At 44.6% G+C, this 11,063-nt stretch overlaps 1 long non-coding RNA gene across 1 annotated transcript in view; it reads left to right on the top strand.

The window, feature by feature from the left end:
* Nucleotides 1-11,063, top strand: part of LOC110255621 — a 52,778-nt gene that overhangs the window by 2,710 nt on the left and 39,005 nt on the right. The window contains exon 2 of the long non-coding RNA XR_002336169.1: nt 932-996. This is a non-coding gene — a long non-coding RNA (uncharacterized LOC110255621). The remainder of the gene's footprint in view (nt 1-931; nt 997-11,063) is intronic.

The raw sequence follows: 11,063 nt of genomic DNA, 5'->3' as shown, positions 1-11,063 counted from the left end.
TTTGTGCATTTGTTGAAATCATATGAGATTTATTTTTCATTGTATTAATGTGATATATTACATTTATTGATTTGTGTATTGAATCATCCTTGCATTCCAGGGATAAATCCCACTTGATCATGGTACATCATGCTTTTAATGTGCTGTTGAATTCGGTTTGTTAGTATTTTGATGAGAATTTGTGCATCTGTATTCATCAGGGATATTGGCCTGCAGTTTTCTTGTCTTGGAGTACCCCTATCTGGCTTTGGTACCCACATAACGCTGGCCTCACAAAATGAATTTGGGAGTATTTTCTCCCCTTTGGTTTTTTGGAAGTGTTTGCAAAGAACTGGCACAAATTCCTTTTCAAATGTTTTGTGGAATTCACCAGTGAAGCCATCTGATCCTGGGATTTTCTTTGTTGCATGAATTTGATTACTGATTCAATATGTTTAATAGTAATTTGTCTGTTCAGGTTTTCTATTTCTTCATGATTCAGACTTGATACATGTTTCTAAGAACGTATCCATTTCTTATAGGTCTTCCAATTCGTTAGCTTATAATTATTCATAGTAGTCTCTTATGATCCTTTATATTCTGTGGTATCTGTTGTAATGTCTCCTTTTTCATTTCTTAATTTATTTTACTTTTTTTTAAAGCTATAACAGTCAATATTGAACTGATAATAACTTTGATCACATCCAAAAATTCTACCCTTTTATATACCCCTTTTGTTCTTGATGTCCCAGTGTAAATCTTTTTACACATAATTTGTATCCCTTAACAAATTATTACGGCTATATTTATTTTTAACATTTCTGTCCTTTAGCCTTTATACTTAAGTGATTAACACATCACCATATTATAGTATTGGAATATTTTGAATTTGACCGCGTACTTATCTTTACCAGTCGTTAGTAGTTATCAAATTTTTTTTTTTTCGTTTCAGCTTGAAGAACTCCTCTTACATTTGAAGGAGCAATCACCTCTTTCAGACTCTAGGGACTGACACGGGTAAGGAAAGACGTTTCCTGGTGGGTGGGGGCAGACTGGAGCAAGCTCTGACCCTGGATCCAGTGGGGCAGGATGTTAAATGTGGGGGCATGTGACAGCTCTGGGTCTGGGGGAGGATGATGTTTTGTCAGCTCAGGGTCTATTTATTAGATAGCTGTGGAATCTTTGGTCATAGCTGTGAGGGTTCTGCAGTAGCTGCAAAGGCTATTGGGCAAGCAGCTAGGGACTGGTGTGGGCATTGGGGGAGGCCAGAGCTGGTGGTGTGCACACGCTTGGCTGCAGAGGCCAGCTGCAGGTAACCTCCGTGGTGGCAGGGGCCATGCGTAGTGGTGAGGGACGGGACCAAGTGTGGGTGCAGGTGCACAGCAACAGGGCCTGCAGGTGAGCCCGGCTATGAAGGCCAGTGACATGAAACATGGCCAGATTTGGACCCACAGTAGCTGCTGTGGCTTTGGCTGTCAGCATGGACTCCAGTGGCTGCAGCTCTCACCACAGGTGCCTGCAGGTCTCGCCACAGGTGCTTGCTTGGCACTGAATGCTGGTGACAGGAGTTGGGCCAGCTGGGTCCGGATGCTTAGGTGCAGGCTCCAGCCCTGAGCACATACAGATTGATGGGGATCAGCTGCAAGAGGCGAGGCTGACGTCTTGCACAAAGGCAGCCACAGAGACTGGGGATGGCTGCAGGTGCAGATCTGAATTCTGGTTGAGGCATGGAGCAGAGAGGGACTCGGGCATCTGGTGTCCGCAAATCTGAAGACCTGTGGAGGGGAAAGCTCGCGGAAAAATCTGCCCAGAGTCTGAAGCAGCCCTGGTTCTCCAGCGGTGAACCTGCTGAGTCCTCTGTAGGACGGACCCCTGAGAACCACAGTTGCTCTTGCTGCGTGGCTGGTCCTGGGGGTCCCTGCCCTCACTCCCAGCTGGGATCTGGGTGGGTCCCTTGTGGAGAGCCTGAACAGCTGGGGAAGCTGGTGTCTCATCCCACCTCCTTTTCCCAGCAAGGAGAACTCTTTGGGGTTTGTCCCTCTTGGCCTGGACAGTGCTGGCCTGGGGATGGGATGATCAGGCAATGAAACTGTTCCTCCTTCCTTTTGGTGCAGTTGTTTTTGTTCTGTTGTGTTGCTAACGCTTCTTAGGTGGACGCCAGAGATCTCCCAGGGCTGTTTTTGTTTGTGGTTAGCTGTCTAATTGTGGCCCTTTGGGAGTGGGGGGGGGCAGGGGCTGAAGTCCCCTCCTGTGATGCCTTGATGATGTCACTCTCTATGCATGAGTTTGAGTTGCCACAGTTTAGCTAAATAACACCGTTCACACTTCAGCTACCATGGTATATTAACAAGAAGTGATAGAGAGATACAGTTTTTGTTGTTAGCTCTTCCGCCACGAATTGCAACATCAATAATAGATGCCCGTCATGATCAATGACCAATCACTTCCCTACTTTCATAGGCTGTTGGTAATTGATCAGGCACATTGCTTATTCAGATGGAAAGCAAAGTGTGTGACCATGTGACCTCCTTGTCTCCCAGTGATAAGCCCATATGACATTTTATAAAAACGAGTAACTGAAAGAGGGTTTGGCCAACAGAGAGGAACGTTCAGTGCAGAAACACAAGCTTACACTACTGGTAATGAAATTGACACTAAACCATAAATGGAGTTTTAGAAGCAGGAGCTGCCTATGAGAATGTTTGATCCTGCTCCCATTCAGGAGACTCTAGATACGCAGACCGAGGAATTTAGTGTCCATGAGCCTGTTCATGTTAACAAGGAGAATGGTGGTGGGAGCCAGTGAAGGTGTCCCGAGGAGAAGGCACTCCTGGAGGAGCTCTCGGAGATGCTTTGGGACATTGAAAACACAAAGACAAAATGTTGGAAGCTGATCCACACTGAGAAAGGATTATGACAATTCACCAAAACAGGGAAAAGATGCTTGCTTTGTATTGTACATTAGAAGGTAAGCACCGCTCAAACTACTTTTGGTGAAGTTTTTAACAAAGGAATAAAATGCTTTATCAGTGTTTCTCATCTTTAAATTAGAATGTACGAAAGAAGAGCTTTTCTACGTGTACAATGTTTCTAGATTTATTACTAAAAATAAGAAAGTTTTACTGTTTTGACGCAAATATTCAAGCCATGGGACAGCGGCATCTCCCCCGACCCCGCCACCGATGGTGAAGACTGCATTGTGTGACTGTAACGTGCCCGGTCCTCTTGATGGTTTCACCCTCCGGGGCAAAGCCAGGGCTCCCTGTGTGTTCTAGGTACACATGCTTTGTTGGACCTGTGTTTGCAAATATTTGCCTCCCAGTCTGCAGCTTGTCTTTTCATCTTTTTTTAAAAATTATGGTTGATTTACGGTGGCGTGCCAATTTCTGCTGTACGCGGTGACACAGTCATACATGCCTTTCTTATGTTACCTTCCATCGTGGCCTCTCCCAGGAGACTGGATACAGTTCCCTATGCTATTCAGCAGGACCTCATTGCTTATCCATTTTAAATTTTCATCCTTTTAGCAGGATCTTTCATTTGAAGGGAATCAGTTTATCAGTTCTTCTCTTTTATAGATTATGTTTTTGGTGTCACGGCTAGGAACTCCACCTGGCTGTGTGTCCTAAAGATTTTATGTTTTCTTGTAAAAGTTTTATAAGTTTATGCTCTACGTTTAAATCTGTGGTCCATTTTGAGTAAACATTTGTATAAAGTGTGAGAATTAGGTCCATGTTTTTGTTTTTGTTCTTTGTTGGCCTGTGCATGTCCAGTTGCTTTAGCGCTTTTGGTTGAATGGAGTTCTTCCCTGCTCGCATCCTTCTTTTGCACCTCGAAAATCAGCTCTCAGATCTTCATCTATGTATGCGTCTATTTCCAGATTCTCTAATCTGTCCCACCGACTTATGCCTTTATCCCTCTGCCTTGATGAGGTAGCCATCTGTTACGACTCACTGTTGGGTTAATCGTTTCCTCCCACTTTACTCTTTTTGTTCCGAATTGTATTAGTCGAATTCCTTGGCCTTTCCACATACATTTTAAAACCAACTTGCTTATATTTCCCCCAAAAACTTGCTGATTTTAGCTTTTGTTAACGTTCTAGATTAATTGGGGAGAACTGACATCTTCACTGTGTTGAGTCTTCTAATCTCTGCACACAGTATGTATTTCTCCTTATTTTTTTCCTTTGATTTCTTCCATCAGCAGTCTATGGTTTTCAGCATACAAGAGTTGTTATACCTGTTTCTCTTTTTTAAGTTAATGTGTATGGCATTGTGTTCTTAATTTCATTGCTAGTCTACAGAAATACACTTGAGGTCTCTGTGTTGATTTTGTATCCTGTACCCTTTCTAAACTCACTCAGCAGTGCTGGAAATTTTTGTTTTTTGTAGATTCTTGGCGTTTTCTACATAGATTTTTTTCTTTTTTCTTTTCTTCCTTCCTTTCTTTCTTTTCTTTTCTTCTCTTTTCTTCCCCCCCACCCCCAGGCCGGGGCCACACTGCAGCATATGGAGGTTCCTAGGCTAAGGGTTGAATCAGAGCTGTAGCTGCCGGCCTACACCACAGCCACAGCAGCACAGGATCTGAGCTGTGTCTCCGACCTTCACCACAGCTCACGGCAATGCTGGATCCCCCACCACTGAGCGAGGCCAGGGATTGAACCCACATCCCTGTGGATACTAGATTCATTTCTGCTGCACCACAACAGGAACTCCTCTCTGTAGATTTTTATGCCATCAGGGCCAGTTTTACTTTTTCCTTCTCAATCTGTGTGCCTTTTATTTCTTGCCTTACTGCATTGTTTAGAATTCCCATCAGAATATTGACTTAGAGATACACTGCATTTTTAAAAAAGAGCCTGCAGTCAAAGTCTACAGCAGGTCTTGCAATCTGAAATACTCCTTCCTGGGATCAGGCAAACAGCACGTAAGTTGACTGGGCTGACGAAGATAGTAGGAATTGGCGGGAACGTAGTAAACTAAAGAATATGTGAACCTCCTAAGAGTAATCAAATCCAAGACTTAAAACGCATGTTTTTGTTGCTGGCGAAACAAAACGCATTTTCAAGGATTTGACATGGATTAGGGTCAGGGTCAGGGTCAGGGTTAGGATTTGACTCTGGATATCACTGGTCTCCAATCTCTGTGTGGAAATGTATTCAAAGAAAACAGGAACTCCACAGGCCTTGAAGGATAATTTATATCCTGCTTGTATCAAATAAGAGCCCTGCTTTGGGGATTACGATCAGATCTTGTTCTTGAACTAGGGCTTAAGACTTAGCTGGCAAAGGATGTTATATCAGTTAGCTACTCATGCATCGCCTGTCGCCCCAAACCATTTACTCTAGTGTTTACGACTAGTCTGTGCATCCGTTGTCTCTGTTGGGCTTGCTCTTGACGTGGGTCCTGTGGGACTGACTTTGGCTGGTGGCTGTGGTCTGGCTGGTCTAGGGCAGACTTGGTCGTGTGTGTGAAGCTGGCTGGCCAGCGACTAGGGCACCATCAGGTACGTAGGCTGCATGTCTCCCATGTTCCCGGGGAGGACTGCAGGTGTGTTCAGGGCAAAGACGTAGGCATCAGAGGAAGCAGAAACAGGCCAGGTGTCTTGGGGCCTGGGTTCAGAACTGCCTTGCTTTCACTTCCACCACTTTTTTGCTGGCTATCACAAATCCCCGTCCAGCCTGGACTGAAAGGCAAGGAGAGAGCGATTCTACCTCTTGGTAGAACAGACACTTGGAGTATTTTACAAGGGGTGTGGGAGCAGGGCAACCATTAATTGGGACCATCTCTGCAAACCACCTACTGTAAGCAGGTGGGGGGGTTCCCCTTAAGTTCTGAGATGACTCTTCATCTTTTCATCTCCTTCTCTGGAAGAATGTCTTGTGTGTAATTAGTATGTACTTCCTTCTGTATATATTTACGCATAAGATATGTATATATGTACTTATTAATTCTTGGAACCTGGTGATATATATGCTTTTATTCCTCTTGTGCAGGTGAGAAACGTAGACACAGGAGAAACTTGCCCTCAGTCCTAGAGAGAGGAGCCACATTTTCACGTATTGTCCGTAATTCTTGTCATACGTAATGAATATTGTAATATTATTGATAATAAGGGTTATCTTTTTTAAAAATAAATTTTATTGGAGTGTAGTTGACACAAAGTTGTGTTAGTTTCAGGCATATAGCAAAGTAAATCAGTTGTACAGTTATATAATGTCCGTTCATTTTCAGATTCTTTTTCCACATAGGTTATTACACAGCACCGAGGAGGCTGCCCTGTGCTGTCCCGAAGGTCCTTGTGACCCATCTCTTTTACATATAGAAGTGTGCACATGTCCATCCCAACCCCTTAATTTATCCATCCCTCTCCTGTTTCCGGTAAGGGCTGTCTTCTATTTTCATCTCCAAATAGATGCTGTTTGACTGAAGGAGTTGCCATTCTCTGTAAAAATGTAAGCGCTTGACTGTTTGCTAGCTAGAGCTTTGCATTTTTGCATGCAAGTATCAACAAAGATGCCACCAAGTATCGCGTGTGTCCCCAACCCCCAGAATATAGCTGTGGATCTGCTTGAGTGCTCATGTGTAAGTCCTTGGCCCAAGCACATCGTGGAAGTGGAATTAGAATTAATTTAAAATATTTTAAGGTAGGTTTTTACAATCGACCTTATAACCTATGCAAAAACCTCAGTATGTATTCAACTGTGCAGTGAATAAAATTTCTGATAGAACTTCCTGAATAATTTAACTGAAAAAAAAACTATTCCCAAATTAATGAGTTAATTGTCCTGGTAAATGAGTTTATTAAAGACAGTCCATTAGATGTTGGCTAATGCCCGTAAAACACAATGATTGCAGTTTGAAGGAGCTGTATCTTTTAACAGTAGTTATATAACAAGTCCAACTGCGTTTAAACAACCCTTTCTCATCACAGACAAATCCTGTCATTTAATGTTTTCTGCAGTTGTTGAACTTGCTTCCAATTCACAGATGATTCTGAGTTGTTTGCCAAAACCCTAGAAACAGTAGAAAGTGGACTGTGAATTAAAATAGAATCGTAATTTTGTGTGATATCAAACCTAATTCCCTTGAGAGCAGACGGGAATGATATTTCCAGTCCAGCCCCAGGAGCATGTATTGATGGTGACTCTGGGGAAGCCCCCCCCATACCCACGACTGATTGATGAAGAGAGATGGCTCCTGCTCAGAGAATCAAAGGTGATAATGAAAAGTTGATGAAAGCTCCGAAGAGCCTCCGATCTATTTTTTTGGAGCAGGACGTGCGCCAGTGGTGACGAATCCCGGGACCATTGCATCGAGACACTCAGTATCTCGCCCTTTGCGTGCAGTTAGGGTTGTGTTCAGGGCTACATATCAAAGCCCTGCAGACCGTGTGGCCTAAATAACGGAAACTTATCTTCACAGTTCTGGAGGCTAGAAGTCAAGGATGAAGGTGTCGGCCAGGTTGGCTTCTTCCGAGTGCTTTCTCCTTGGCCTGGAGATGGCTCTGTCCTCATGTAGCCTTCCCTCTCTGTGTGTCTGTGTTCTCATCTCCTCTTCTTACGAAGACACCAGAAATATTGGCTTCAGACCCACCCCAGTGACCTCATCTGAACCTCATGGCCTCTTTACAGCCTCTTTCCCAGTGTACTTGCATTCTGAGGACCCGGGGTTCAGGACTTCACATGAATTCGGTGGGGGGAGCCCAATGAAGCCCCTCACACGTGCTGAGTAGGAAGAAGCTCCCTCTACTCTCCTACAGTCCTTTAGAAGCTCTCCAAATGGAAATTGTTACAAAATAGATTTACACGATAGCATCCATAAACCAAACCTTAGAAGCATAATCAGTACATTAAAGAGGGCGGACTTGTGATGTTGCCACATTGCAGTTTGTCTTGTGTAAGCTTTTCGTTTGTCTCCAGTTAAACTTTTCAGCAGGCCCCTCACTGTGCTTCTCTGTCTTACTTTACGATACTGTAGTGATTTAAGTCGTAAACGCAGTCTGAATTCAGATATTAAAGTGCAGAGTGCATCGATCCTGCTCCCAGACATCTGTCTGGAGAAAACCGTAATTTGAAGAGATACATGCACCCCAGTGTTCACTGCAGCACTGTTCACAGTACCCAAGACAACACACACACACACACGTTTCCTTTGAACATTACTCAGCCATAAAACCACTGAAATAATGTCATTTGCAGCAACATGGATGAACCTAGAAATGATCTTACTAAGTTAAGGCAGACAGTGAAAGACAAACATGCAATATCACTCATATGTGGAATCTAGAAAAAGGATACAAATGAACTTGCACAATGGAAACAGACTCGCAGACTTTGAAAAACTTTCGGTTCCAGAGGAGACAGGTCAGGGGGAGGGAGGGACTGGGGGTCTGGCATTGGCATACGCACAGCGAAGTATATGGAATGATTGGCCAACAGGAACCTGTGGTATAGCAGAGAACTCTTACCCCCAATTCTGTGATAGTCCATGTGGAAAAAGAATCCGAAAGAGAATGGATGTGTGGACACATATAACTGAATCGCTTTGTTGTACAGCAGAAATTATCGCAATCTTGTAAATCAACTAGACTTCAAAAAATTAAAAAAAAAAAAAAAAAAAAAAAAGGAAAAGCTGTAGAAAGCATCACCAAAACTCGAACTTGGTGCCACATCCGCAGCGCCTTTCTTTCTGGCTGCTGGGAAGCACCTAGCAGGTGGGGCAGCTGCTCTAGTTTTCACTGCCTGCCCGTGTGGGTGTAAAGCCGACTTTGGTTGTTACAGGTGTCACTTGGGGGCTCTGGGTGACGCTTCTGCAGCGGACAGTGGCCTGCCTTGCTCCTGGTGGCCTCTCGAAGTGCCTTCTTCCGCCCCCAGGAGCACCGTGTTTACCTCCAGCTTCTCGTTTTCCAAGGTCAGAGCAGCTCGCTCTTCCGCCGCATCTGGTCCACGGGAAACATCTGTACAGCTGTGGCTCAGGTACCATCGGTGTTGCCCCCCCCCCAGGTGTGAAGAAGTGTGAGTTCTCCGAGACCTTTGGCCACAGGGAACATGCTCATTCTCCCCGGAGTCCCGAGAACCCCCTTCACTGTGCTTGAGGGAGGGAAACAGCCGCCTCCAAGCTCCGTCCCTCGGTCCCAGTGTGGCCACCGGCCCTCTGCAGCTGATCACCCCCCAACTTTCTCCTCTCTCCGCGGGGCCTTTTCTTTTATCGGAACCATTTCTTCACACTGGCTTCATCAGTTTGGCAGATGGCGACTGCGTTTTGGAATTTCACATCTCCTACATCTTCTGTCTCAGTCAAAACTTTCATTTTCGCATTCTGTTACATTTCTGATTACCTGTCTTTCTCAGAGGAAAGTCATCAGAATTTCTGAAGTTATGAATGTGGAAAATAGGAGCTTATCTCGGGTCTCCTAGGCTACAAGAGGGCGTATGAGAAAATCTCTTCTGAGCTAAAAACGAGAGAAAAAAATGTTACGTTCTGTTACCAAAAAGCCCAAAATGTATTATTAGTGGCTTGTATCAGCTTACGCTCTACATGGTCAGGCTAATATTCTGTACTGACACAGTGGGGAATTACTTTAAATTTGTTATTCGTTCTGCCACATAGGGCAGGAAAATGGAAAAAATTTAGTCCTTTGCTTAATCATATCACTTTTTAAAATAACCGTTTCCAAGAAAATCTGATTTCTTGGTCATTTGAGAAAACAAACCCTATCTGTTATCACAAAACAATATCCATGTAAAAATGTGGGCGTTAGCACTTAGCCTTCACAGAATTGTCACCAAGATGTAGTTCACTTAAATTTTTATTGCATGCCGTTGACTCACGACGTTGTGTTAGCTTGAGGTGTACAGCAAAGGGAATCAGCTATACCTATAACTATATATGTATTCTTTTTTCCCATTTAGGTTATTAGAGAATATTGAGTGGATTTCTCTGTGCTATAGAGTAGGTCCTTATTTTTTTGTTTTCTCTTTTGACCACCCCACGGGGTGGAGTGGAGTTCTCAGGTCAGGGATCAGATCTGAGCTACAGTTGAGACCTACCCAGCAGCTGCAACAACGCTGGATCCCTTACCTCACTGTTCCAGGCAGGGGATCGAACCTATGTCCTGGAGCTGCAGAGATGCCGCTGATTCCTTTGTGCCACAGCAGGAGTGCCTACAGTGGGTCCTTGTTAGTTTTCTGTTTTGTATGTAATAGTGCGTAGGTGTAGTTAACTTTTTTTTTCTCGTTTTTCTTTGTAGGGCCGCACTCGTGGCATATGGAAATTCCCAGGCTAGGGGTTGAATCGGAGCTACAGCTGCTGGCCTACACCACAGGCACAACCATAAATGGGATCCAAGCTGCATCTGTGACCTACACTGCAGCTCGTGGCAACGCCAGATCCCCAACCCAATGAATGAGGCCAGGGATCGATTCCACAGCTTCATGGATCCTAGTCGGATTTGCTTCTGCTGAGCCACAATGGGGAACTCTCAGTTAACCTTTTTTAAAAAGGGTATTTTGATTAGCCCCTTAAAGAAACCGATGTCTTAGAATTTAAAAGAGTCATCCGATAAACCCTGCTTGAATCTGTGACCACGCTTTTCCAGCTGTTCTATTTCTAACTCCACGTTAAAAGTTTTCCCGCCGCTTTGGTACTGGCGATGCTCTTTGCCCTGTCGTCGTTGCCATGTACTGTTTCAGAGGATGAGTTCCTTTGGTGCGTAACAGACCGCAGCAGAACTTAGTGGTTAAGACACTAAGCATTTGTTATTCCTCATGGTTCTGGAGTTGTCTGGATAGTTCTTTTGGTCTGGCTGGCTCGGCTAGGACTGCGTAGTTGACAGAGGTATCACTCACATAACTGGCCATCCCTGGTCTGGTTAGTCCTGCTGAAAAGCATCTCTAGATGCTTCCTTGGTGGGAAGCTTGGTTTGATTGGGAGCATGGAGCTTGTCTCTGTGGCCTGCGGCGTCTCATGATCACGTGGGCTTAGACGGGCTTCTTCCCTTGGCGGTCCTGGGTCCTAACCAAGCGAGGCAGTGAGGGCTCCAGTGCCCGCGCACCTGTCACACTTCTGCTTACGTCATGGACA

This window comes from Sus scrofa, chromosome 10 (genome assembly GCF_000003025.6).
Source record: "Sus scrofa isolate TJ Tabasco breed Duroc chromosome 10, Sscrofa11.1, whole genome shotgun sequence".
Lineage (NCBI taxonomy): Eukaryota > Metazoa > Chordata > Mammalia > Artiodactyla > Suidae > Sus > Sus scrofa.
This window is presented reverse-complemented; position numbering and strand designations above follow the sequence as displayed.